This window comes from Stegostoma tigrinum, chromosome 5 (genome assembly GCF_030684315.1).
Source record: "Stegostoma tigrinum isolate sSteTig4 chromosome 5, sSteTig4.hap1, whole genome shotgun sequence".
NCBI lineage: Eukaryota > Metazoa > Chordata > Chondrichthyes > Orectolobiformes > Stegostomatidae > Stegostoma > Stegostoma tigrinum.
In genome coordinates, this window is record NC_081358.1 from 30,205,979 (window position 1) to 30,233,665 (window position 27,687).

Below are 27,687 nucleotides of genomic sequence, written 5' to 3' on the forward strand. Positions count from 1 at the left end.
GAATGGACTCTCGACCTTCAAATAGTTCTGATCTTGTAATGTTGATCTCACCTAGCGCACGCCCTGTGCAATGGAACTTGTGTTTCTCCGTCTGAAGCTTGTTGACCTGTGCATCCTTGCTTACTATGATCTACCTGTATTTCTCATAAACAAAGCTTTTCACTGTACTTCAGTACACATGACAATGAATGAATGAAATAATCAAATTCTTAGAGTCTTGCAGTAGCAAAGATAGGGATGAACGAAGCTCACAGGCAAAGTTTTGCTTGTTATAGCAGTAGATGTTGTTTATTTGGATTTTAGTAGAGCCTTTTACAAGGTTCTGCATGGAAGACTAATTAGTAAAGTTAGGTCACATGGGAGTCAGGGTGAGCTTGCCAATTGGATACATAATTGGCTTAAAGGTAGGATACAGAGAGTAATGGTGGAGGGTTGCTTTTCGGACTGGAAGCCTGTGACTGGAGGTGTTCCAGAGAGTTCTGGGTCCTCTTTTGAACGTCATTGGTATAAATGATTTGGACAAGAATGTAGAAGGCACGGTTAGTGAGTTTGGGGATGACATCAAAATTGGTAGCACAATAAACAGTGATGGAGTTTTTCTAAGATTACAAAGAGATCTTGATCAAATGGGGCAATGGGCTGAAAAATGGCAGATGGAGTTCAACCTGGATAAATGTGAGGTATAGCATTTTGGTACAACAAACAAGGATAGGGCTGAAACAGTTAATGGTAGGGCCTTGGGTAGAACAGAGGGACCTAAAGGTGCAGGCACATAATTCTTTGAAGTTTGCGATATGTATAGTCAGGTTGGTTAAAAAGGTGTTTGGCATGCTTGCCTTCTTCGCTCAGTCCTTTTAACACAGGAGTTGGGAAGTCATGTCGAGGTTGTACAGGACATTAGTGAGGCCTCTTCTGGAATACTGTGTCCAATTCCAGTTGCCCAGTTAAAAGAAGGATATTATCCAGCTGGAAAGGGTTCAGAAGGGATTTATCAGGACGTTGCTTTGAGTTATAAAGGAAGGCTGGTTAGGTTGGGACTTCTTTCACTGGAGTGTAAGAGGTTGAGAGGCGACCTGACAGAAGTTTATAAAATAATGAGAAGTTTACGTGTGGAATGCACTTCCTGTGGAAGTGGTAGATGCAGGTGCAGTTGCAACGTTTAAAAGACATTTAGATAAGTACATGAATAGGAAAGGGATATGGGTCGGGAGCAGGCAAATGGGACTAGTTTGTTTTGTAATTATGTTCAGCATGGACTGGTTGGACCAAACGATCTGTTTCTATGTCATATGAATCTATGACTTTATAAGTGAAGCAGTGCACTAATCACCAAATAAAGTTTGCAAAGTCTAACTAGTGTGTAAAATAAAATACAATGACCCTAATCCTGGGGTTCCCAAATGTCCCTCACCCCTAATCCCAACCAATGGGGTGAGACAGAATGCATTACAGCTAGCCTCCCTTCATGCACTGTATGGACTGATAGATCGGAGTCACGGTGGCTCAGTGTTTAGCGTGCCTGCCTCACAGCACCAGGGACCCACGTTTGATTCTGCCTACCTGTGACTGTCTTTGTGGAGTTTGCACATTCTCTCTGTGTTGGTGTGGGTTTTCTCCAGGTGTTCTAGTTTCCTCCCACAGAGATGTGCCGGTTAGGTGGATTTACCATGCTAAATTGCCCATAGTGTCCATGGGTGTGTAGGTTAAGTGAATTTGATGTGGGAAATGCTGGGTTAGAGGGATAGGTTAGGGGAGTGGGTCTGAGTGGCACGCTCTTCGGTGGGTCCATGTGGACTTAGGCCAAATGGCCTGCTTCCCTACTATAGTGATTGTAAGAATCTGTGTGAGTATGAGGGGTGGGTACCATGTGTGAGTGTGTAATGATAATTTGGGAAGGACTACTACTGATCTCTGCATTCTTCTCATGGCAGATGCTGGTTAAGAGGAGGAAGGTCACTGTACCGCTGCAGTGCTGGGAGCAGGAGTTCCTGGCCTTGGAGCAGTGGAATGAGTCCTGGAAGAAGGGACAACAGCATTTCAATTACTGCCTTCACCCAAAATGAACTTGGGAAGACAGCAATGCAGTGAGAACAGAATTTAAATTAAGACAATAGAAAATGTGCATGTCTGAAGCTCATGAAAGAGAACAGATTTAATAACATTCTTGGAATTAAGATGGGAAGTTTTGGGGCAATAATTTTGAGAAAATACTGTTGGAGAGTATAAGGACAAAGGGTCTTAAACAAATCAATTCAGAGATAGTAGGAGCTGCAGATGCTGGAGGATCTGAGATAACAAGGTGTAGAGCTGGATGAACACAGGAAGCCAAGCAGCATCAAAGGAATTTTCTGAGGAAGGGTTCAGACCTGAAACATCAGCATTCCTGCTCCTCTGGTGCTGCTTGGCCTGCTATGTTCATCCAGCTCTACACCTTGTTCTCTCTTAGACAAATCAAGTTCTTTTTCCCAGATTTTTCTCAAAAGGAACTATTAGCAAAAACTCAAGCTAAGATTAACTACGATTGTATAAGGCATTCAAAACAAAATAGTTAGAAACAACAACTAAGCAGAGGTAAGACATAGTGATAATAATGGAGATAAGGCTGAGGTTTTGCCATGACTGGAAAATCACACTTCTAATTAAAACATTCTGAGAAGACTTGAAGTAGGGTTGATGCATTGACGAAAGATTCTAACACCTGGAACATTCAGGGGCTTTTTCTTCGTCTAATGGATTAGAATGATCTTGCATTTTAGCTTTTTACAATTTAACTGTCAACTGCTTGAAGTACAAATGGTAACACTCCATGCTGGTGGCTTAGTGGTTAGCACTGCAGCCTCACAGCACTAGGGGCCTGGGTTCAATTCCAGCCTCGGGTAACTATCCGTGCGGAGTTTGCACATTCTCCCTGTGTCTGCGTGGGTTTCCTCTGGATGCTCCGGTTTCCTCCCACAGTCCAAAGATGTGCAGGCTAGGTGGATCAGCCATGCTAAATTGTCCATAGTGTTCAGGGGTGTGTGGGTTATAGGGGAATGGGTCTAGGTGGGATGCTTCAACGGGTGGTGTGGACTTGTTGGGCTGAAGGGCCTGTTTCCACACTGTAGGGAATCTAATCTAATCTAATCTAAACATTACTGCAAGGGAGAAAGCAGGAACTGCAGACGCTGGAGTCAGAATCGATACAGTGTGGAGCTGGAAGAACACAGCAGGTCAGGCAGCATTAGAGGTGCAGGAGAGTCGATGTTTCAGGCTGCCAGCTCCACAATGTATCGACATCACTGCAAGGGAACTGGCCTCAGGACCTGTGTGAGCTGAGCGAAGAACTAAGAATTTGGCTGTACAAGGACAGAAATAGATGCCTTAACTGCTATGGATCAATTCAATGCCAAATCACTTCTAGAAAGACAGAGATTAGGAAAGGGGAACAAAGATCAATGTAAGAGACAAAAAACAAAGAGACAGAAAGTAAAATAATTGAAAATCTTGTACTTCCAACATCTCCAACAATTAAAGCTGAAGGAATGAGAGTTTACATGTCGATGAATTAATTTTTAATCACTGTGTTTGGCAGAAATTAATAAAAAGGTAGCTAGAATTCAATGATTAAGACTTAAATTTCCATGGTGAGTTTAGTTCAGGTCTACCATGCAAGGGCAGCAAATTCACACACTAATTGCATTCCAGTGGCAAGACAGAAAGTGCGGTTCTGTTTCTGCAAACCAAACAAAACAACTTGAAGATTAGCCTCTGCTGATTTGAGGTGGACTGTGCCTGAAGTTGCTGCACTATTGGTGCATAATCAACAGCATTACATCACCAAGGCTACGGGCTGCTTCCCAATTCTGTACATCTCCGATCCAGTAAGAAGCAATGCTTGGTTTAATTCTTGTAGCTTAAATGAGGCATATAATAAATGATAGTGTTGGTGAACAATTGGCAACCGTGACCACTGCATAGTTGGGTTCAGTCTAAGAATACAAAACACCAAAGAGTCAAATGGTAACTGGTGACCTGCACAAGATAATGCTCTGTAAAGTCAAATTTCACTTTATTATGTGTTAGCACATAAATCAGTGGGATAGCTGTAGACACTTTGAAATAGCAAAATAAATATTTTACAGAGAAAACAAGGTTTGTATCAAAGCAGAGAGTTTTCTGAATAAATAGCAATTAAACATAAACAGCAAATCAATAGAGAACACATGATATAATTTACAGTCCATAAACAATGGAGAATTCAGAAGAATATCGAAATATAGGAGGGAAATGAGAACAGAGATTAGAGAGGCTGAGAGAAAATTTTGAAGGAGTGTGCGAGGCTTTTTGTAAGTGCATTAAAAAAATTCAAAAGACTATTTAAAGAAGTGGTATGGCAGCACAGGACTGAACGATGAAGTAGGTTGAAGGTTGGTGGCAGCAATTTTCCTTAAGAAGTAAGGTGAGAATTAAGTAGAAACTGGAGGAACAAAAATTGGATGGAAAGGACACAAACCAATTCCATCTATTCAGTCTCCATTTCTTTATCGAATTAATTTGCAGCTGCCCTAATCCATCCCCACAGTCCTACTGCGTCTACTGAGGATACACTTGCTTAATTAACTGATAGCTTTGTTGATACCTGCCAAAATTTAACCTGATTTGTTCTGCATTTATTCAGAGCATATCTAACTCTTTAAATTCTAGCTGGCTTGTTCACCCAGTATCCTATTTGCATCCCACTGCACTTAACTGAATTTGTAAATGGTCTATTCTATATGAAGCCCAGTTACAACAGGTGCATTTACTTATTTAATTCAAGCTTGGTTGACTGACACCCAAAAGATTAGTTCTACCCATTCAAGAAATACTTCATTACCTTATAGCTTGCTTATTCCTTTGAAGTCCAGTATCGAATTGAGCATAAGATGTTTGCTTACAGACTATGTTCCAGATGTCACATATTTCACCTTAAAGAGGCCCAGTTCCAAAGCACATTTATTTACTTGCAATAAGCCCAACTCAGCTGAAATCTGATTCTCTAGTTCAAGGTGTGGAGCAGGATGAACACAGCAGGCCAAGCAGCATCTCAGGAGCACAAAAGCTGACGTTTCAGGCCTAGACCCTTCATCAGATGAAGGGTCTAGGCCCGAAACGTCAGCTTTTATGCTCCTGAGATGCTGCTTGGCCTGCTGTGTTCATCCAGCTCCACACTTTGTTATCTTGGATTCTCCAGCATCTGCAGTTCCCATTATCTCTAGTTCAAGGTTGTTTCACAAATTTGTGACCTCCCCCAGTCAACCTTTCACAGGCACACCGTAGAAAGTGTTCTATCTGGGTGCATAATGGCTTGACACAGCAAATGCTCTGCCCACGACCGTAAGACACTATAGTAAAGTATGGGCATAGCCCAGACCATCATGAAAGCTAACCTCCTGTCCATAGACTCCACCTACATTTCTCATTGACACAGAAAGGGAACAACATTATCAAAGGCCCTGCCCACCCCAGTAGTACTTTCTTCCAACCTCTTCCATCAGGCAGAAGTTACAGAAGCTTGAACATACGCACCAACATATTCAAGAACAGCTTCTTCCCTGCACTTGTTAGACTTCTGAATGGACCCCTCTAATTTCAAGTTTAACAATGACCTTGTTTTTGTGCATCTCCTGTGTAGTTGTAATCTTGTATACCTCGCTCTATTCAAGCACCTATAATCTGCATGTCCTTGTATATTATGATCTGTCTGTACTGCTCACAAAACAAAACTTTTCACTGTACTTAGGTAAATGTGACAACAGCAAATCAAATCAACATAATATCATCATACTGACAGTGCTCAATGCACTCTCCAGTATTAACTCTTCCAAATGCTTGTACATCATTGTCCCAGAGCTTTTTTTTCCAATGAGAATATTTCAATATTTGTCTATACAAGTACTTTTAACATTATCCCATCTCCCCAAGTCTTTGAGTTACAAGTTTAGGCAGCATGGAGCTTTTACTATTCTCCAAGAAAGTCTTTTCTCCTGACTTTGAAGATTGTAGATCACTTGAAGGTTGAACATGATTGACTTTGGAAGTTTTTTGATTTGATTTGATTTGATTTATTGTTGTCAAATGTGCCTTGCTGCAGGAAAGGTTTTGTTTTGTTGGCAGTACGGGCAGATCATAACATAGAAAGTGCATTAGGGTAATAGAATGGAGCAAAGAATACAATGTTACAGTTATAGACAAAGTGCACAAACAGTGAGATCAACATTAAATTTAAAATTTGAGACTTCCATTCAGAAGTCTAATTCCTTTACTGAGAATATATTTCTAAATAGAGCATGCAGTTGCTCCATTACAATATACAGAGGATCTTTATCACATAAAGATAGGTACTGAATTGAAGTAAGCATTTTCCTTTCTACAGGATCCTGGATCTCCAAACCAGGCTGCATCTTCTTGACTGTGTCCTGAATCTATTGGACATTGTTCTCCCAGCACAGCTGTGGCCTGCTAGATTAGCAAATTTTTATTTTGAACCTGCCATTAAATCCATGCTGAAGTGTACAGTCTCTTTAATAGCTCATCGCTCAACTTAGACGCATTCATTCACTCTTGGCAGTTGTGATATTAGTGCAACCACTTTCTCAGCCATGTTATTTGAAAATTGCTTCTTGCTTGGAATTATCTCAATCACTGGTACTGGTAATTCTTCCTAGAAAGATAACGAAATTAAATGAAATGTTCTGCTTGAAATTACGTCTAATATTGTGCTCAAATCTGTGTTCACTATCTCTTCATCAAGTCATGTTGAATTTACAGATTCGTCAATGAGTTTAAGTGAAATATGCTGCACACTGACAATCTGCTTGTGTTTCATTACAAATGTTGCTGCTTCTTGTAATCTGCACTCACTTCAGTGTATGTGGCTTTGGAAAATACTTCTGCCAAACCTGCACAGTTGCAGGTTTCACAATGCGTGTTTCAATCTTCGATATCCTTGGCGATTCCAAGCCACCATGTTGTCAACTGAGCTCTGGCCTTGCACCTGGTGAGCCATAATCTCAGAAACATTTCCCAAAGGGATGCTGGAATAATCAGTTTTCCATTATATACCACTTTGATTGTGAACTCATGTCACTGCTCAAAACACGTGATCATTTTCAACTGACTGGATCTAGCCATCCTTCTACACAAACTGAGGCACAAATTGTCACTCCCTTGCTTCTATCATATTTGGAGGAGCCATTGACATTCAATTGCCATTGTCTTTCATTTACAGCATCAAGCAATTTCGAACATGGCTCATTTCAATGGATTATGTTTTCCGTTTCGTTTCATTCAGGAGTCGAGAGTCATAACAACTGGCTGTTCGGCAACTGAATATTCTTTGACTTGTTGTTCCTTGACCAGTAGCTTCTTAAATGTAACTAATTTGACTCTTTCAGCCATTTGAAGATGATTCAGTTCAAAACATGCATTCATGCTCAAGAATCAAAACGCTTGATTGAGAAGTACATTTCAGCTTTTTACTGTTGGGTATTCTCGTTTTGTAGAGTTGCTTCGAGAAAAGCTGTAATATTATGTTCTATACCTCCTGGAAATTACAATTGCAGTGTTTGGTAAAGAAGTGTATCAATCATCATATGCTGTCGGATATTTCCGCAACACTCACCCCCGTATCAAGCTTAGACTTCGTGAGATGGCCATTGATGTAGGAGCGTTGGAGCAGCAGTAGGTCATACAGCCTGTCAAACCTGCTCTGCCAATCACAACTGATCACCCACTTCAAAGACCTTTTCACACCTATCCCCATATTCATTTATGTAAATTGGTATTTAAAAATCTGTATATCTCTGCTTTAAACATATCAGTGACTGAGCTCTGTGCGAGCGAATTCCAAAGAGTTCTTGGGGTAAAAATATTTGACCTCTTTGAAATCCCACATGGCTTCCCCTTATTCTGAAGTTATCTCTCCTGCTTCTAGGCTCCCCAGCCCGAAAAACATCTTACTTGCATCCACCATACCTATTTGCTTATGCATTTTTTAGGTTTCAATGAGACCATCTCTTGTTCTTCACACAGCAGTCTCACCATTCCAGGAACATGACTGGGTAAACCTTTTGTTTTACTCCTCCTTCAGTGGCAATAATATCCTCTTACAAAAGGGCCAGGACTGGATCACCTATTTACCTTAGGAATACATTTGGTTTTTCCTCTATGAGAGTCTTTTCTACCACGTGAGCCTCTTTGTGTAAATACTAATTTGATGACTTCTTTCCCCATGACTGTGATCTATAGAATAGAATCCCTACAATGTGGAAACAGGCCATTCGGCTCAACAAGCCCACATCGCCCCTCTGAAGAGCATCCATCCAGATCCATTCCCCTGCCCCTGCATTTTTGTCATGTCTAACCCACCTAACTCAAACATCTCTGGGCACTATGGGCAATTTAGCATGGCCAATCCACCTAGCCTGCACCTCTTTGAGTTTTTTTCTAAAAGTGACATTCTTTTTATGGATAAAATATTATTTTTACACCTGGGCACTGCTTGTGCCTGTGAGGTTTCCTTGTTCCGCAGTGTTGCCAACAACTGTTAGTGGACCTGGTGTCTGTCTGCCCTACTCCTATATCAGGCTCTCATGCGTTACTTAAGAGTTCAAGTACTCCTTACTACCAACCTGTAAACTGTGCTGTTTTAGAGTTTTCACCAGGGGTCTCAACTTTTTTCATGGAGTCTCTGATCTCCTTCACTCTTTGAACAAACTCAATTCAGGTCACTTCTGCCAACGGTCAAAACTTGACGCAATCTAACTTGGAGTCACTGATATTCCAGCTACAAGAAGTTTCAACGACTCCAAACACATCTCTGCCCAGGTCTGAAATGCTGTTTATTATTGATTGTAGGGTCTACAGTGTTGAATCTAGCCATGAGATCCTTATGTGTCAGGTTTTTGAAGATTCATCCCTTCTAACGGCTGACTTTCCCACACCACTATCCTCCTCAATGTTGTGACTGAAGAAATCATCAGGTCTCTAACCATTATCTGCCTTGTTCATGCTGGTGAATGGAGTCTGTTGTTATATGAATCTTTACCACTGCTCAGAATGTTGTTGGATAGACCTGCCCCAATCATTATTCTTTTCAGCAGAGAGCCACAGAGTCTAATGTAGTAGAGAGAATCACTTGCTAATCTAACAAGAGGTAGGCCCTGTTTTAAACACAACGTACCTTACTGTTCAATGGCAAGTATGTACAAGATACATTGGTATGGAATTCATTATTAATATGAAACATACTATTTTGCAACAACGCTTCCCAAGACCACAAGAAACTACAGAGAATCGTGAACCCAGTTCAGTCTATCATGTAAACCAGCCTCCCATCCATTGACTCTATCTACACATCCTGCTGCCTCAGGAAAGCAACCAACATAATCAAAGACCCCTCGTTCACCCTCTTCCATCTGGCAGAAGACATAAAAGTTTGAGGACATGATAATACAGCAACACTCTCCCCCGGACATGACTGCGGCATTTCAGTTGTTTCAGCAGCAGGAGTCCGGGAGGAAGCACGAGGGCAGCCTGGGAAGGTAAGGTTCCACCCAATAAATTTGGGAGTTAACTAATACCTGAGACACTGCATGCATGGTGTGGTGAGCAGGTAAGCTTTCTGCGTTGTTTCCCTCATCTCTTTGTTATCTTTCGGGGTGGTCACCTAGCCACCAAATCCTCTCAGAGCGGGTCGGAAGGCAAAGCCGGAGTCTGTTTGAGTATGTAACGGAGTAAACTTACTGGTGCAGTGAACACTGCGAAACTAAAGTAAAACTAATTAATTTTAAATAATTAACGAAGTAGAGATGGCAGGCCAGGTAATGTGTTGTAGCTGTATGATGTGGGAGCTAGACAATCCCATTGAGAACGGCAGTGACCACATCTGCAGCAAGTGTTGGCTGCTTGAGGAGCTCAGGCTCAAAGTTGACGAGCTGGAATCCGAACTCCAAACACTGCGGCACATCCGGGAGGGGGAGAAATACCTGGATCCTACCAGGCAGCCACACCTGGTAGGTTAACTAATGTTAATTCGATCGGTGGCAGGGACAGCAGTGCGTGACTGCGAGTGAGGCAGGTAGAGGGACCCTGCAGACAGGAACACAGGAGCTGCAGCCCTTGACATTGTCCCACAGGTATGAGGCACTTGCTCCCTGCGTGGATGAGGAACAGGGTTGCAGGAATGATGAGTCAACTGACCATGGCACCATGGTCAGGGGGCCATTCAAGAGTGAGGAGCAAAAAGACAGATTGTAGTTGTAGGGGATTCCATCATCAGGGGGATAGACAGTGTCCTTTGCAAGCAGGATAGAGAATCCCGCGTGGTGTGTTGCCTTCCTGGTGACAGGGTGCGAGACATCTCTGACCAGCTTGAGAGGATACTAGAGAGGGAAGGGGAGGATCCAGTTCTTATGGTCCACGTGGGCACCAACAACATAGGCAGGACTAGGAAAGAAGACCTGTTTCGGGATTATGAAAAGCTAGGAACAAAATTAAAAAACAGGCCTTCAAGGGTCATAATCTCTGGATTGCTGCCCAAGCCACGTGCAAATTGGCACAGGGAGGTGAGGATCAGGGAAGTAAACACGTGGCTAAAAGAGTGGTGTGGGAAAGAGGGTTTCCTTTTCATGGGGCACTGGCATCAGTTCTGGGGCAGGAGGGATCTATGTTGTTGGGATGGACTCCACCCGAACAGGGCCGAGTCCAGTGTTCTGGCGAAAAGGGTAAATAGGATGGTTAATAGGACTTTAAACTAGTAAGTAGGGGGGAAGGGAGAAGTGAGTGTAGATGGAGAATAACAATTAATGTGAGGCAAAGCAGCAGGTTAGCAGGTGACGAGGAAGCTTCAACTCCATTGAAAATTAGGAAAAACGTTAAAGGGAAGGAGAACTCAAGTGCTGTTAGTAATAGAGGTAATAGGGCCCAAAAAGAAGGTGCTAAAAATGGCTTAAGGGCATATGCTTGGAGCATTCAAAACAAGGTGGATGAGTTGACGGAGCAAATCATGTTAAATGCGTATGATTTAGCAGCCATTACAGAGACATGGTTACAGGATGGTGATGACTGGGAGTTAAATATCCAGGGGTATCAAACTGTTCGGAAGGACAGACTGGGAGGTGCGGTTGTTTATTGCGAACTCCCCACACTCCCCTCCAACCTCACCACTCCCGGCACCTTCCCCTGCAACCGCAGGAAATGCTACACTTGCCCCCACACCTCCTCCCTCACCCCCATCCCAGGCCCCAAGATGACCTTCCATATTAAGCAGAGGTTCACCTGCACATCTGCCAATGTGGTATACTGCATCCACTGTACCCAGTGTGGCTTCCTCTACATTGGAGAAACTAAGCGGAGGCTTGGGGACCGCTTTGCACAACACTTACGCTCGGTTCGCAATAAACAACCGCACCTCCCAGTCGCGAACCATTTTAACTTCCCCTCCCATTCCTTAGACGACATGTCCATCATGGGCCTCCTGCAGTGCCACAATGATGCCACCTGAAGGTTGCAGGAACAATAACTCATATTCTGCTTAGGAACCCTGCAGCCCAATGGTATCAATGTGGACTTCACAATCTTCAAAATCTCCCCTCCCCCCACTGCATCCCAAAACCAGTCCAGCTCATCCCCGCCTCCCTAAACCGTTCTTCCTCTCACCTATCCCCTCCCCCCATCTCAAGCCGCACCTCCATTTCCTACCTACTAAACTCATCCCACCTCCTTGACCTGTCCGTCCTCCCGGGCTGACCTATCCCCTCCCCACCTCCCCACCTATACTCTCCTCTCCACCTATCTTCTCCTCTATCCATCTTCAGTCCGCCTCCCCCTCTCTCCCTATTTATTTCAGAACCCCCTCCCCTTCCCCCTCTCTGATGAAGGGTCTAGGCCCAAAACGTCAGCTTTTGCACTCCTGAGATGTTCCTTGGTCTGCAGTGTTCATCCAGCTTCACACTTTGTTAACTATAGGTATCAATATGGATTTCACCAGCTTCAAAATCTCCCCTCCCCCCCACAGCAGCCCAAAACCAGCCCAGCTCGTCCCTGCCTCCCTAACCTGTTCTTCATCTCACCTATCCCCTCCTTCCACTTCACGTCGTACCTCCATTTCCTACCCACTAACCTCATCCTGCCTCCTTGACCTGCCCGTCCTCCTCGAACTGACCTATCCCCTCCCCACCTCCCCACCCATACTCTCCTCTCCACCTATCTTCTCCCCTATCCATCTTCAGTCTGCCTCCCCCTCTCTCCCTATTTATTTCAGAACGCTCTCCCCATCCCCCTTTCTGATGAAGGGTCTAGGCCTGAAACGTCAGCTTTTGAGTTCCTAAGATGCTGCTTGGCCTGCTCTGTTCATCCAGCCCCACACTTTGTTATCTTGGATTCTCCAGCATCTGCAGTTCCCATTATCTCTGGTAACTATAGGCCAGTTAGCTTAAATTCAGTAGTGAGGAAAATGCTTGAATCTATCATTAAGGAAGAAATAGCAAGACATCTGGATATAAATTGTCCCATTGGGATCACGCAGCTTGGGTTCATCAAAGGTAAGTCATGTTTGACTAATTTGATGGAATTCTTTGAGGACATTACTTGCATGGTGGACAATGGGAAACCTATGGATGTGGCATATCTGGATTTCCAGAAGGCATTTGACAAGATGCCACACCAAAGGCTGCTACATAAGATAAAGTTGCACGGTATTACAGGTAATGTATTAGCATGGATAGAGGATCGGTTGACCAGTAGAAAGCAAAGAGTAGGGGTAAGTGGGTGTTTTTCTGGTTGGCGGTCAGTGGCTAGTGGTGTGCCTCAGGGATCAGTGTTGTTTACAATTTATACAGGTTATTTGGAGTTGGGGACTAAGTGTGGTTCGTCAAAATTTGCAGATGACACTGAAAGAGCAAACTGTGCAGAAGACACTGAAAGTCTGCAGAGGGATATAGATAGTCTAAGTGAGTGGGCAAAGGTCTGGCAGATGGAGTACAATGTTGATATGTGTGAGGTCATCCATTTTGGTAGGAATAACAGCAAAATGTACTATATTTTAAATGGTAAAAAATTGCAGCACACTGCTGTGCAGAGGGACATTGGTGTCCTTGTGCATGAAGCCTAAAAGTAGGATTGCAGGTGCAGCAGGTAATTAAAAAGGCAAATGGAATTTTGTCTGCCAATTCTCGAGGGATGGAGTCTAAAAACAAGGAGGCTATGCTGCAGCTGTATAGGGTCCTGGTGAGGTCACAGCTGGAGTACTGTGTGCAGTTTTGGTCTCCTTACTTGAGAAGAGATATACTAGCACTGGAGGGGGTGCAGAGGAGATTCACTCAGTTGATACCAGAGTTGAAAGGGTTGGGATATGAGGAGAGACTGAGTAGACTGGGATTATACTCATTGGAATTCAGAAGAATGAGGGGAGATCTTGTAGAAACATATAAAATTATGAAGGGAATAGATAAGGTGGAGGCAGGGAGGTTGCTTCCGCTCGCAGGTGAAATGAGGACTAGAGGCCATCACCTCAAAATATAGGGAAGCAGATGTAGGACTGAGGTCAGGAGGAACTTCTTCACCCAAAGGGTTGTGAAACTGTGGAATTCCCTGCCCAGTGAAGCAGTTGAAGCTACCTTGCTGAATGTTTTTAAGGCAAGGCTAGATAAATTTTTGAACAGTAAAGGAATTAAGGGTTATGGTGAGTGGGTGGGTAGCTGGAGCTGAGTCTCAAAAAGATTAGCCATGATCTTATTAAATGGCACGGCAGGCTCGAAGGGCCGGATGGCCTACTCCTGCTCCTAATTCTTACATTCTTATGTTCTTATGCCAAAACAGGTTTAAGAACAACTTCTTCCCCACTGTTATCAGATTTTTGAATGCACCTCTCAAATATTAATTCTGATCTCTCTCTCTCTCTGCACCTTCTCTGCACCTATAACACTATATTCTGTGCTCTGTGATAATGGGAACTGCAGATGCTGGAGAATCCAAGATAACATTGTGAAGCTGGATGAACACAGCAGGCCAAGTAGCATCTCAGGAGCACAAAAGCTGATGTTTCGGGCCTAGACCCTTCATCTGTGCTCTGTTCAGCTACTCAGATGTACTTTGTATGGTACGATCTGCCTGTACAGCTTACAAAACAGCCCTTTTCATTGTATCTCGGCACATGTGACAACAATCAATCAATTATTACAAATACAGGGTGGCATGGTAGTCCAATGGGTAGCACTGCTGCTCCACAGCACCAGGGACCTGGGTTCAATTACACCCTCAGGCAACAGTCCGCCTGGGGTTTGCATATTCTCCCTGTATCTGCACAGGTTTCCTCCAGGTAATCGTCCCAGGATGTGCAGGTGAGGTGGGTTAGTCATGGGGAATGCAGGGATAGGGTAAGGGACTGGGTTTGGATGGGATGCTCTTCAGAGGGTTGGATGATGGGCTGAAGGACGTCTTTCTGTACTGTAGTGATTCTATAATTATTAGGGATTATGAAGAGGAGCCAAGTGGCAGGTCTTAATCTGTAGTTCAGCCCCAGCCAAGTGCACATGCCCTGACTGTATTGAACAGTGCTACTTTCATATTATCATTTCACAACATCTCCACTTTTAGGGTGTAATCCATGTTTAAAATACCCACTTATCTTGATTCTACTTCCTCATCAATTAAGAGGCAGATTCTTATGCAAGAGGTTTGCTACCCATGTGTTGTTAGTTTCTCAAATATAAACCAGTCTCAATAGACAGTTGGTTTATAAATCCCCTTAGTGGCTAATCTCTCCAACAGGCCAAAGTAGTTTTTTGAAAAAAAGGTTTTGCAGCATGTGAAAATAATTCACAAAACAGGCTTTAGAAATTCTGCTATTAATGGTGTATCCTGCGTCAATAGGTAGTCACACATTTACTAACCTAATACCCATGAATAGTGGAGGTGTTGAATGGGACAGGTATGTGGGGATATTGTTCTGTAGTTAAAGGTCTCCCGGAAACTGGACATGATATACTTCTGCTATCCTTCCTGCAGTCCTGCAATAGGTTCATGAATTAACTCTTTGGAAGTTGGCATCCCAATCACCCTTAGTTAACAAATGCATAACCTTTGACAATAGCACTGCTTCTCATTGAGTCAGGCATCCAGGAGGCTCAATATCCCTGACACTCATCCTTTTCTGTCAGCCAGGACTCTCTGATTGGATCAGATCAACAGCCCCAAAAGCAGAACTCATACTCTATGACATTCAGCTGACTGATCTCATTACAATCGCTACAGTTCACTGAATACCTTTAAAGGGAGAAAACTAATTTGGTCTACCCCTCATGAATCCAGTCCCACACGATGCGGTTGACTCATTGCATTCAGCAGAACAAGGTATGGAAAATCAATACTGGCAAAATCATTGAATTATTCATCCCATTCTGTGCCAGCAGTTTACTACAATTAAGCTGCAAGATTCAACTTTAAAAGCAAAGAAAATAACAGCTAAATTTGTTAAGCAAATCCTCCAATTATTTTTGGCTCCCCCAGCAGTAGTTAGTGCAGGAGGTTGCTGTTTTAATCATGTGGATCGATTGTTAAGTCATAGTAATGCTACTGGAAATCAATCGTTGTGCTTATATTGAGGATTGATTACAACTGTTATCACGTAATGCAGCTATTTGGGGCCTCAAATCACTACGATGATTAAAGCAGTAAACAATCCACAATCACCTCTCGTGCAGTACCACAGATTGAAAGCAAACAACTCACTAGCAGCTACACAGAAGATTAGAAACACAATGCATGACAAAGGACACCATCACACCACCCAGCCCCACACTTGTGCAGACTCAAAATGGTCTTTGGGTTTCACGCTTCTTTGCTGTTTTGTAGTACAGAATATACCATTTCAACAATTTTCCGGTATGTTCTTTCCCGCAAACTAGCAAAAAAAAAGTGAAACAAAACCCCACTGCAATTATAGTTTTATTTACCCTTTGCATCTTAGCTATTTATCCTCATGGCCACCCCAAGTCCCGTGCACCATTCTGGAATTTAATATCTTAATACAATGCCATTCAGTCCTCCACACAACACTACCCAGCTCAGGTTTTTTTTCAAGTTGCGCCAAAAGAAAATGCAAGCTTTCCTTAAGCAAATGTGTCATCACCATCTTTACATGTCCACACTAAATGAATGAATGGTACATTTTTAATGAACAAACTCTGCATTTACAAGAGTTTTCAATCACGTGTGCGTGCAATGGATTTAGACATAATCATTTGCTTTCTCCATTTTCTATCCTCATTCAAGAAAGCAAGCAAAAAAGCTCTGTTTGAATGGAACAGTTTCCTGTTGTGCTATTATCCTATTGTCCTAATATCCATAGTGCTGTTTCCTATTGCTAAAGTCCACTAGACTGTCTACCAGTTGAAGATATGCATCTTGACATTGTCAGAAGTCCCTTACAACACCAAGTTATAGTCCAACAGGTTTATTTGAAATTACAAGTTTTCAGAGCCCTGGTCCTTCAAGCTTTAAGTGAAGGTTGTAATTTCAAATAAATCTGTTGGACTATAACCAGGTGTCATGTGGCTTCTGATATTGTCGACCCCAGCTCAGCACCAACACCTGGGTAGTTAGTCGCAGTTGTACATTTTAAAAACGTCCTTAACAATAATTGTATCCTTGCTTGAATAAGTTTGGACTATTTACTACTTAAAGAACCCGACTGTCTTGATTCTGCTCCAAGCTACATCCAGTCTGAAATGCAATGTAACTTCTTTAATAAGAGTAAGCAGGCTGATTCAGTGGGAATCATTGCTGCAATAATCCTCCAAGCAGCTGTTTCTGGCACAAGCTTCAACTTGTTTAGCATCGCATGACACATTTGGGCTAAACTGATATTTTATCTTAAAATGCAATATAGCCTTCTCAGAGATTCTCTTATGTGTAAGTTATCAGAGAATATTCACCTTCACATGCCCTCTGGTGGAGGATGGGAGGAGATGAGCAGACAGGACACTCTATGGTCTCCTGCTTCTCCAATGAGATGATGTGAAGTGTCAGTCCTTCGGACTGATTGGCTGGTTGCTCTTGTCTATAACCTGCAGGTGAGGTGGGGATGATGGGGGAGCAGTACATTTTCTAGAATGTGTTACTGGTTCCACAGTACCTGGAGCAAGATATGAGCTGTGCACACAATGATTTGTACTAATCAAACGATGAGAAGCACACGTCATCCTCCTCCTTGACTCCACACACATCTTTCCATGTTAACCCTGCCTCCAGTCCAACGAGCTCCAGCACTTCTATCTCCATAAAAAATGGAAGCAGAATTAGGCCATTCAGCCCACTGAGTCTGCTCCACCCTTCAGAAATGACTGACGTGATTTTCAGTCTCATTTTCCTGCCCCTTCTCCCCTTACCCTTGATCCCCTTACTAATCAATAACCTATCTCTGTCTTAAATACAATTCCACAGCTTTCTGTGGCAATGAGCTCCACTGGTTCACCTTCCTCTGCTGAAGAAATTCCTCCTCATCTCAGCTCTATAGGGTCATCCCTTCACTCTCAGGCTGTGCCCCTGGATCCTGATCTTTCCTACGAGTAGAAAAATTGTCTCCATATCCACTCTATCCAGACCTCTCAGTATTTTATAAATTTCAATCAGAACTCCCCCATCATCCTCCTAAATTCCATCGAGTACAGACCTAGAATGTCCTCAACTGTTCCTCACATGACAAACCCTTCACCCCTAGGATCAGCCTTGTAAACCTCCTCTAGAACCCTGCCAATGCCAACACATACTTCCTTAGATACAGGGCCGAGAACCTCTCACAATGGATGGCCTTATACGGCACACTGCCTTAAATTCTCTACATTTCTCTTGTATTGTGAACTCTTTTCTCCCTCAGGCACACATTATTCCAATGACAGTTATCCAACATCTGGACACAATATTTTAGGAGCAGCTGACTCCATTCCAAATCTGTATCCACTATTACCTCAGAGGACAACAGAAGCTGACGCACAGAAATACCATCACTTGGCAAGTTATACGTTATCCTGTTTCAGAATTATAATTAAAATTCCTTCACTGTCGCTGGGTCAAAATACTGGACATCCTTTCTTAACAGCCCAGTGGGTGTCCTGAAGACAGTAGAAATCCTAGTCGGCTCACTACCACTTTTTCCAGAGCAATTATGGATGGGCAATAAATGCTGGTCTAGCCAGTGATGCCAACATCCCATGAACTGTTAGAAAAACAACCTCCTTGCTGTGCAGAAAAAATCAAGGTCAATAACAGGCAAAAATCCTGTAAAATGTTATGCAATGGACATAAGAGGCTGAGGGGTGAGCTGATAGAGATCTATAAAAGCATGAGGGGCATAGACAAGATGAATAGTGAAGGTCTTTTCCTCAGGTTAGGGGAGTCCAAAACTATAGGTTTAAGGCAAAAAGGGAAATATTTAAAAGGGACCTAAGGGGCAACGTTTTCATGTTGGGGGTGGTACGTGTATAGAAGGAGCTGCCAGAGAAAGTGGTTGAGACTGGTACAATTACGACATTTAAAAGACATTTGGACAGGTATATGAACAGGAAAGGTTTAGAGGGATATGGGCAAAATGCAGGCAAATGGATCTCATTCAGTTTAGGAAAGCTGGTTGGCATGGACAAGTTGGGCCACGGCAGCTGTTTCCATGCTGTCTATGACTGTCCAGCGTGGTGCCTTCTGCAAATGTCCAATCATCGTTGGCTGTGCAAGAGTTACCTCTGGTATACCTGTGGCCCGCATTGAGAAATGAACATGTGTCTGACAGTTAATGCTGATGGCCATGCACTTCCACTCTCAAGGTCAGCACCTCCTCCTATCTTTTCTCTTTTCACCTTCAGTCACATTTCATGCTTCCGGTTATGAGCTGTATCAACTTTGCCAGAGGTAGTGGTGTCCTATTTCAGCCCTGCAGCCAAGGCACCAGGTATTGGCATGATGGACTATGGGCATGATCCTCTGCAACCTCTATTCTCCTACTAGGAGACAGCAAGGACTGCAGATGCTGGAAGCCAGAGTCAATAAATGTGGAGCTGGACAAGCACAGCAAGTTAGACAGCACCAGAGGAGCGGGAAAGTCAATGTTTCAAGCTAAAACCTGGACGAATCGTTGACTCTTCATCCTCCTACTGTTCTGGGGACACAGAGAGTCCCCCCACCCCCATGTAGTCTGGAGGAGCATCTTCAAGAAGGCACTACTCAATCTTGAGACTACATTCAGTTGAAAGTAAGTTGGTGTACTAGCTGCTAAGGGCCATAAAATACTTCAGTCAGGACTGCTGCAATATCCTGTGTGCTTTTTATAGACAACAGCAGCAATTGACTATCTGGAAGATCCTGCCTCGTGTCTGTGTTAGTCGGCCCTAGTAATATTGTGTGGAAGATCCCAGGGACAGGAAAAAATATAGTGGGAATTCCACGAGCAGAGATTTACATGTCTGACTGCCTCCCAGGGCACCAGTGTGGAGGGAGTCGTAAAGTCAAGCCCAGTGGTAAGCAACAGCACAAAAGAGATTTGGATGTAAAGTCAACAATGGACAGATTAATTTCTAACAGAACGCAGCTCATCCTCGGCTGAAAACAAAGGATGACAGACTTCACCCTGTAAGAGGCAGCAATAAACAGAAATGGATTTATTTGTAGAGATGACGAAAATAAAACCTTTCCTCTTCATGCTGGCACTCATTGGAAACCGTCTAAAGCAAATATTTGGACTGTATAAAAACCAAATACTTAAAAATAAATTGTGAGTACCTTCAATAACTTGTTTCTCTGTTCAAAAGTAATTGAATGGAATGGATTTGGAGAAAGTATGGAAGAAGAATCCATCAATACAGGAAGACAAAAATACAGGAGAAAGTAATTTAAGTATTATGTGGTGTAAACAAAATTATGGAAGCCTCTTGTATTGGTTTAATGTTACATAAATTCCCTCACATTCTTGGATTAAGAAGTCATTTCCTTATATGAGGTAACTGACTACAAGCTACACAAACAAACAAAGAACAACAAATAAAAAAAGCCCTAAAGCAATTGACAGTAAAGCATATTAAATTGCTAATGGAGTTCATGCAACTACCAACGCATTAAGCAAGCATACATTGTATTTTCAGATGAAGGTTTTGATCAGAAGGTATTTTTGAGAAAAGCCATTCATTTATTCATTCAAGGCATACATGCCAAGTAATTTGAGGCATTGATTATTTGTTGTTATTGAAGAAAGCTAAAGCAATCATTTTAGAACCGTATGCTTACCGAGTCATCTCAAAGTGATCCGGAGAGTTATTGTGATGCAATTGAGAACATATTGAAGCGAGGATTGATAAAACAGAGTCTGGATGTAAACTTGGGAGTTGGAATGAGAGGGGATGTTAAGCCAAAGACAATCTTTGATAAATATCTAGAAGTAAACAGGAATATTTATAATCACAGTGACATGTTGATAGAGTTGTTAAGAAGGCGTATGGCATGTTAGGTTTTATTGGTAGAGGGATTGAGTTTCGGAGCCATGAGGCCATGTTGCAGCTGTACAAAACTCTGGTGCAGCCACACTTGGAGTATTGCATACAGTTCTGGTCGCCGCATTACAGGAAGGATGTGGAAGCATTGGAAAGGGTGTAGAGGAGATGTACCAGGATGTTGCCTGGTATGGAGGGAAGGTCTTACGAGGAAAGGCTGAGGGACTTGAGGCTGTTTTCGCTAGAGAGAAGGTGGTTAAGAGGTGACTTAATAGAGACATACAAGATGATCAGAGGATTAGACAGGGTGGACAGTGAGAGCCTTTTTCCTTGGATGGTGATGGCTAGCACGAGGAGACATAGCTTTAAATTGATGCGAGATAGATGTAGGAGAGATGTCAGAGGTAGGTTCTTTACTGAGAGAGTAGTAAGGGCATGGAAGGCCCTGCCTGCAACAGTAGTAGACTCGCCAACTTTAAGGGCATTTAAGTGGTCATTGGACAAACAAATGGATGATAATGGAATAGTATAGGTTACATGGGCTTCAGATTGGTTTTGACAGGTCTGCGCAACATCGAGGGCCAAAGGGCCTATACTGCGCTGTAATGTTCTATGTTCTATGTTCTATGGAGGTCTACAGCACAGAAAAAGATCCTTCAGCCCATCATGTCCATGTTGGTTAAAAAAAGACAAATACATAACTTGGCCCTTAGCCTTGAATGAATTTACCTATGTTTCCAAGACTAGGAAAAAGTATTCAATTATCTTCATTCCCAAAATTTAAAGGATGCATTGTTGAAATGCGACATTGACACTGAAGATGTAAGATTATTATAAAAGCTAACTACCGTAGCTGCTGGAAAACTACATAAAAAAGATACACCAGAGAAACTCAGCAGGTCTGGCAGGATTGCGAGAGAAAGAAATAGAGTAAACATTGAGCCTAGTATGGCTCTTGTTCCAAACTGAAAGGAGATGACTTTTTATACTGTTGACGAAGGGGAGGAGGCAGGTTATGAGGCGTCCAGAGCAAAAGACAAAGGCAGATATTGGTGGTGAATGTGAGATAGAGAAGCAAAACAGCGGTAAATATCAGATGTCAAAAGGAGGAAATGGCTCTGCTCTGTTGAGAACAAGGCCAACAAGACACAGTGTGGGGAGGGTGGAAGGTGTAAGAAAAATGGAGTACATAGATCATTCCCTGAAGTCATGGAACTCAATACTGAGTCTTAGAAGCTGTGAAGTCCCTAAGCCGAAAATAAGGTTACACTGAGTTTTGTTGGAACACTGTGCTCAAAAGGTGTGCAATCTGTGTGGGTAGAGTTGAGGAACCACAAAGGAAAAAAAACCCTGATGGGATTTATATACAGTCCCCCCAGCAGTAGCAAGATGTGGGGCAGGAAATAAATCAGGAGGCAGAAAAGGCATATAACAATGATGGGGAGTTTCAATATGAAGGTAGGCTGTGAAAATTCCGGTTGGTAGTGGATCCCAAGGAAAGGAATCTGTGCAATGTCTACAATGGGCTGCAAAGTAGCTCAGTGGTTAACACTGCTGCTTCACAGCACCAGGCCCTCCAGTTTCCTCCCACAGCCCAAAGATGCGCAGGTTAGGTGGATTGGCCATGCCAAATTGCCCTATTGTGTCCAGGGACGTGCAGGAAAGTGAAGCTGACAGTTATCAGGCTAACTATGATCTCACTGAATGGTGCAGCAGACTCAACCAAGTGGCCATCTTCGGCTCCTACATCTTATGATCATACTATAACAGCAAAAAGGACTAATGGAAGTGACATCCAGAAATGAAAATGCCAGTACTTTGGGTATTTGATCATTGCTGGAAAGCGTTAGGGATGTTTTTTGTTCGAAGAACTGGAAAGCAGTAGAAGGTGGCATCAACATTGGCATTGTAGGATAGTGGATGTCTTGTGCATGTCATGGTAGGATAATGAATGTCATTGGACATGTCACTGTAGGATAGTGGATGTCATTGGACATTCACAGTAGGACAGTGGATGTCATTGGACATGTCACAGTAGGATAGTGGATGTCATTGGGCATGTCACGGTAGGATAGTGGATGTCATTGGGCATGTCACTCTTGGATAGTGGATGTCATTGGGCATGTCACTCTTGGATAGTGGATGTCATTGGGCATGTCACTATTGGTTAGTGGATGACACTGGGCATGTCACTGTTGGACAGTGGATGTCACTGGAGTTGCATTCAAGCTACAATGGTTTGTGAGGATGATATAAAAGAGATGACATAAGAGGTGATGTATGGTAAATTATGACAGATTTCTCAGCACAGTTATGTAGGTATAAACAGCAACATTTATGAAGCTATAAAATTATGTGAAGTGCTTTCATGAGCAATAGCAAATATCTCATTGAGACTTTTGATAGACAGTGTTATATTAATCACTGTTATATTAATCTGAGGAAGTATGGCCTTGTGGTATTATTGCTGGGCTCTTAATCTAGAGAGCCAGGTAATGTTCTGGGGATCTTGGTTCAAATCCCATATGGCAAATGTTGGCATTTTAATTCAGTAAAAAAGACAGGAATTAAAAGTCTAATGGTGACCATGAATGAGATTGTAGACATGCTCACTGAGCCAGTGGCAACAAAATGTGAGGATGGATGAACACAGCAGGCCAAGCAGCATCTCAGGAGCACAAAAGCTGACGTTTCGGGCCTAGACCCTTCATCAGAGAGGGGGATGGGGTGAGAGTTCTGGAATAAATAGGGAGAGAGGGGGAGGCGGACCGAAGATGGAGAGAAAAAAAGATAGGTGGAGAGAGTATAGGTGGGGAGGTAGGGAGGGGATAGGTCAGTCCAGGGAAGACGGACAGGTCAAGGAGGTGGGATGAGGTTAGTAGGTAGCTGGGGGTGCGGCTTGGGGTGGGAGGAAGGGATGGGTGAGAGGAAGAACCGGTTAGGGAGGCGGAGACAGGTTGGACTGGTTTTGGGATGCAGTGGGTGGAGTGGAGGAGCTGGGCTGGTTGTGTGGTGCAGTGGGGGGAGGGGACGAACTGGGCTGGTTTAGGGATGCAGTTGGGGAAGGGGAGATTTTGAAACTGGTGAAGTCCACATTGATACCATTAGGCTGCAGGGTTCCCAAGCGGAATATGAGTTGCTGTTCCTGCAACCTTCGGGTGGCATCATTGTGGCACTGCAGGAGGCCCATGATGGACATGTCATCTAAAGAATGGGAGGGGGAGTGGAAATGGTTTGCGACTGGGAGGTGCAGTAGTTTGTTGCAAACTGAGCGGAGGTGTTCTGCAAAGCGGTCTCCAAGCCTCCGCTTGGTTTCCCCAATGTAGAGGAAGCCACACCGGGTACAGTGGATGCAGTATACCACATTGGCAGATGTGCAGGTGAACCTCTGCTTAATGTGGAATGTCATCTTGGGGCCTGGGATAGGGGTGAGGGGGGAGGTGTGGGGGCAAGTGGAGCATTTCCTGCGGTTGCAGGGGAAGGTGCCGGGTGTGGTGGGGTTGGAGGGCAGTGTGGAGCGAACAAGGGAGTCACGGAGAGAGTGGTCTCTCCGGAAAGCAGACAGGGGTGGGGATGGAAAAATGTCTTGGGTGGTGAGGTCGGATTGTAGATGGCGGAAGTGTCGGAGGATGATGCGTTGTATCCGGAGGTTGGTGGGGTGGTGTGTGAGAACGAGGGGGATCCTCTTTGGGCGGTTGTGGCGGGGTGGGGTGTGAGAGATGTGTTGCGGGAAATACGGGAGACGCGGTCGAGGGTGTTCTCGACTCCCTCGACCGCGTCTCCCGAACACCCTCGACCACGTCTCCCGTATTTCCCGCAACACGTCTCTCACACCCCACCCCGCCACAACTGCCCAAAGAGGATCCCCCTCGTTCTCACACACCACCCCACCAACCTCCGGATACAACGCATCATCCTCCGACACTTCCGCCATCTACAATCCGACCCCACCACCCAAGACATTTTTCCATCCCCACCCCTGTCTGCTTTCCGGAGAGACCACTCTCTCCGTGACTCCCTTGTTCGCTCCACACTGCCCTCCAACCCCACCACACCCGGCACCTTCCCCTGCAACCGCAGGAAATGCTCCACTTGCCCCCACACCTCCCCCCTCACCCCTATCCCAGGCCCCAAGATGACATTCCACATTAAGCAGAGGTTCACCTGCACATCTGCCAATGTGGTATACTGCATCCACTGTACCCGGTGTGGCTTCCTCTACATTGGGGAAACCAAGCGGAGGCTTGGAGACCGCTTTGCAGAACACCTCCGCTCAGTTTGCAACAAACTACTGCACCTCCCAGTCGCAAACCATTTCCACTCCCCCTCCCATTCTTTAGATGACATGTCCATCATGGGCCTCCTGTAGTGCCACAATGATGCCACCCGAAGGTTGCAGGAACAGCAACTCATATTCCGCTTGGGAACCCTGTAGCCTAATGGTATCAATGTGGACTTCACCAGTTTCAAAATCTCCCCTTCCCCTACTGCATCCCTAAACCAGCCCAGTTCGTCCCCTCCCCCCACTGCACCACACAACCAGCCCAGCTCCTCCACTCCACCCACTGCATCCCAAAACCAGTCAAACCTGTCTCCACCTCCCTAACCTGTTCTTCCTCTCACCCATCCCTTCCTCACACCCCAAGCCGCACCCCCATCTACCTACTAACCTCATCCCACCTCCTTGACCTGTCCGTCTTCCCTGGACTGACCTTTCCCCTCCCTACCTCCCCACCTATACTCTCTCCACCTATCTTTTTTTCTCTCCATCTTCGGTCCGCCTCCCCCTCTCTCCCTATTTATTCCAGAACTCTCACCCCATCCCCCTCTCTGATGAAGGGTCTAGGCCCGAAACGTCAGCTTTTGTGCTCCTGAGATGCTGCTTGGCCTGCTGTGTTCATCCAGCCTCACATTTTGTTGTCTTGGATTCTCCAGCATCTGCAGTTCCCATTATCACTGAGCCAGTGGGTTTGGTTGTAAACGTTTCATCGCCCGGCAAGGCAACATGGTCAGTGAGCCTTCAGTGAAATGTTGCTGTTCTGTCCTGCTTGTTATTTTTATGCCTCGGTTTGCTCAGGTGGTTGGTATCACTTCTGGCTCTGTTTTTCAGTGGTTTCTATACCGGGTCCAGTTCAATGTGTTTGTTGATGGAGTTCCACTTCACCGAATAGCTCCAGGAGCACAGTGTTTGATTAAAGCTGAGTTCGATAGATCCTTGATCAAGGGTTATGAGGAAAGCACAGGAAAATGGACACGAGGAATGTCGGATCAACCATGATCCTAATGAATGGCTCACTCCTGTTCCTATTTCTTATGGTCCTATGGTCTACAAGGTACACAAATATCTCTGTCCTTTACTATCAGTAAGTACCTGACTGATTGCCAAAATCAAAGACATCCTTTTGATGTCATGCAACATGGCAACCAAAAGGTTATCAGCTGGCATTCCAAATGAAATAGCCACTTATTTGATTCCAATCCTCTTTCTCCAGCTTTATCAAGTGTTCCTTGTACATAGGTCATCCACTTATTCTAAAAGTTAATCTTTACTATCACTATTGTCTTCCGTTTCAAAGATTTATCTGAGACCACAAGCTTTTGGAGCGCTGCTCCTTCGTCAGGTGGCCTCAGCTTTGAACAAATGATTTCTTAACCTTTAAATAGTAGGAGTCCAGTTGCTTTAGTTAGTTGATATAAAAGTCAAGTTTCTCAACCCTGATTGTTATCTTAGCGGATATCCCTTTCATGGTCCAACAGGTTAGAACATCCTGATATAATTCCTAAAGTAGGGTGACCCAAAACTGGGCACAGAATCAATAACCAAGTTCTTATCAAATCTGTACACTCAGCGCTCTCTCTCTGACTCCGATGACTGAGCAATTGTTCAAAAATGTGTCTCACCAATGGCAGGTCTACTAATCGCGGACAATTCAGCAGATAATATTGTTCTGTGTTCTACCTCTAAGAAGATCAGATCAGAAATGTATATTTCCATTCCACCTGGGTGCACTGACATGCTTTCATTACTAAGATGACCATGAATACATCTCATAATCTGCCATAAATTTCCAAATTCAGTCTCTAGGGCTATAATAACACAGGTGGGGGTCTTAGACAGCATCTGCAGATCAGATTTTGACACTGCTACATCCAATTCATTCTGCTGACTGCATCTTACTACAGGCTGAATTGATCTTGACGCATCTTGTATGCTTGGATATATACATAGAACACCACTGGGTTAGTCATTCTGCATATTATGAGAAAAGTGTGACAGAATGTTTGTTCTTTCAAAGTGTCTCCCATATTACAAATATTACAAATATATCATAATATAAATACTCATCATTGATTTCTTCCAACACAGATCAATCCATTTTATCATATTTAAATTATAATTTAATTTATAATTTAAATAAAAGATGCATGGCCCAAGAAAAGTGCAATACACATAATACAGGGTGTAATTTTTGGGTTATCTAAAAAATCTTTCCATAAACTATGCAGCATGTCACAACTTGTACAAACATTCTTTTAATGCAGAAGTTCAATGTAGGGGTGTTCCTGGTGGTGTCAATCACTGTGGTCAAGGTCTATCATGTCACCTCTTAAGGCACCCTGTCCTTGTCAGGCCTTGCGAACCTCAATAAAACTGACCAGCTTCCTCTTCAACTTCCAGCAGTCAGCTTTCAAGTTGCTGCAGTGAAAACACAAGGGTCTCCATCATCATTCCTCCAATCTGCACCTTCTTTCTTAAAGTCAGGAGAATTTCTTGTGCTCTCAGTTTTATTTCTCAGTCACCACGCCACATTGTCTAAAACTCTCCCATGTTCTGCCCTTTCTGCACCACTGGACATTATTAGGGAAGTGTTTATAAATAAGGTAATGGCTGTAAAGAGATAATGTTGGAGATAGCATAAAGCCATACCTGATCTGATGATGGCCTGCTAATTATAGGAGGGAAGATGATTTCTCAGGATCTCATGCAATGCAGAGCAATATTCATAGGTTTCCTCAGTCTCAGTAACAATGTCTAATAGATTAATGGAACATGCATCTTATTGCATGTGAGTGATTAGATGCAAATGAAGACAAGAGACTGCTCTTGGTAAGAGTCAGCAGATGTCAATCCTCGACCATCATAAAGCATTTAGATCCCTAGACCCAGTCAATGGAAAGATGATGAGAGGTAGCG

At 43.7% G+C, this 27,687-nt stretch overlaps 1 protein-coding gene across 2 annotated transcripts in view; it reads right to left on the bottom strand.

Moving 5' to 3' along the window:
- Positions 1-27,687, bottom strand: part of c5h8orf34 (chromosome 5 C8orf34 homolog) — a 314,780-nt gene that overhangs the window by 212,127 nt on the left and 74,966 nt on the right. The window lies entirely within an intron of this gene.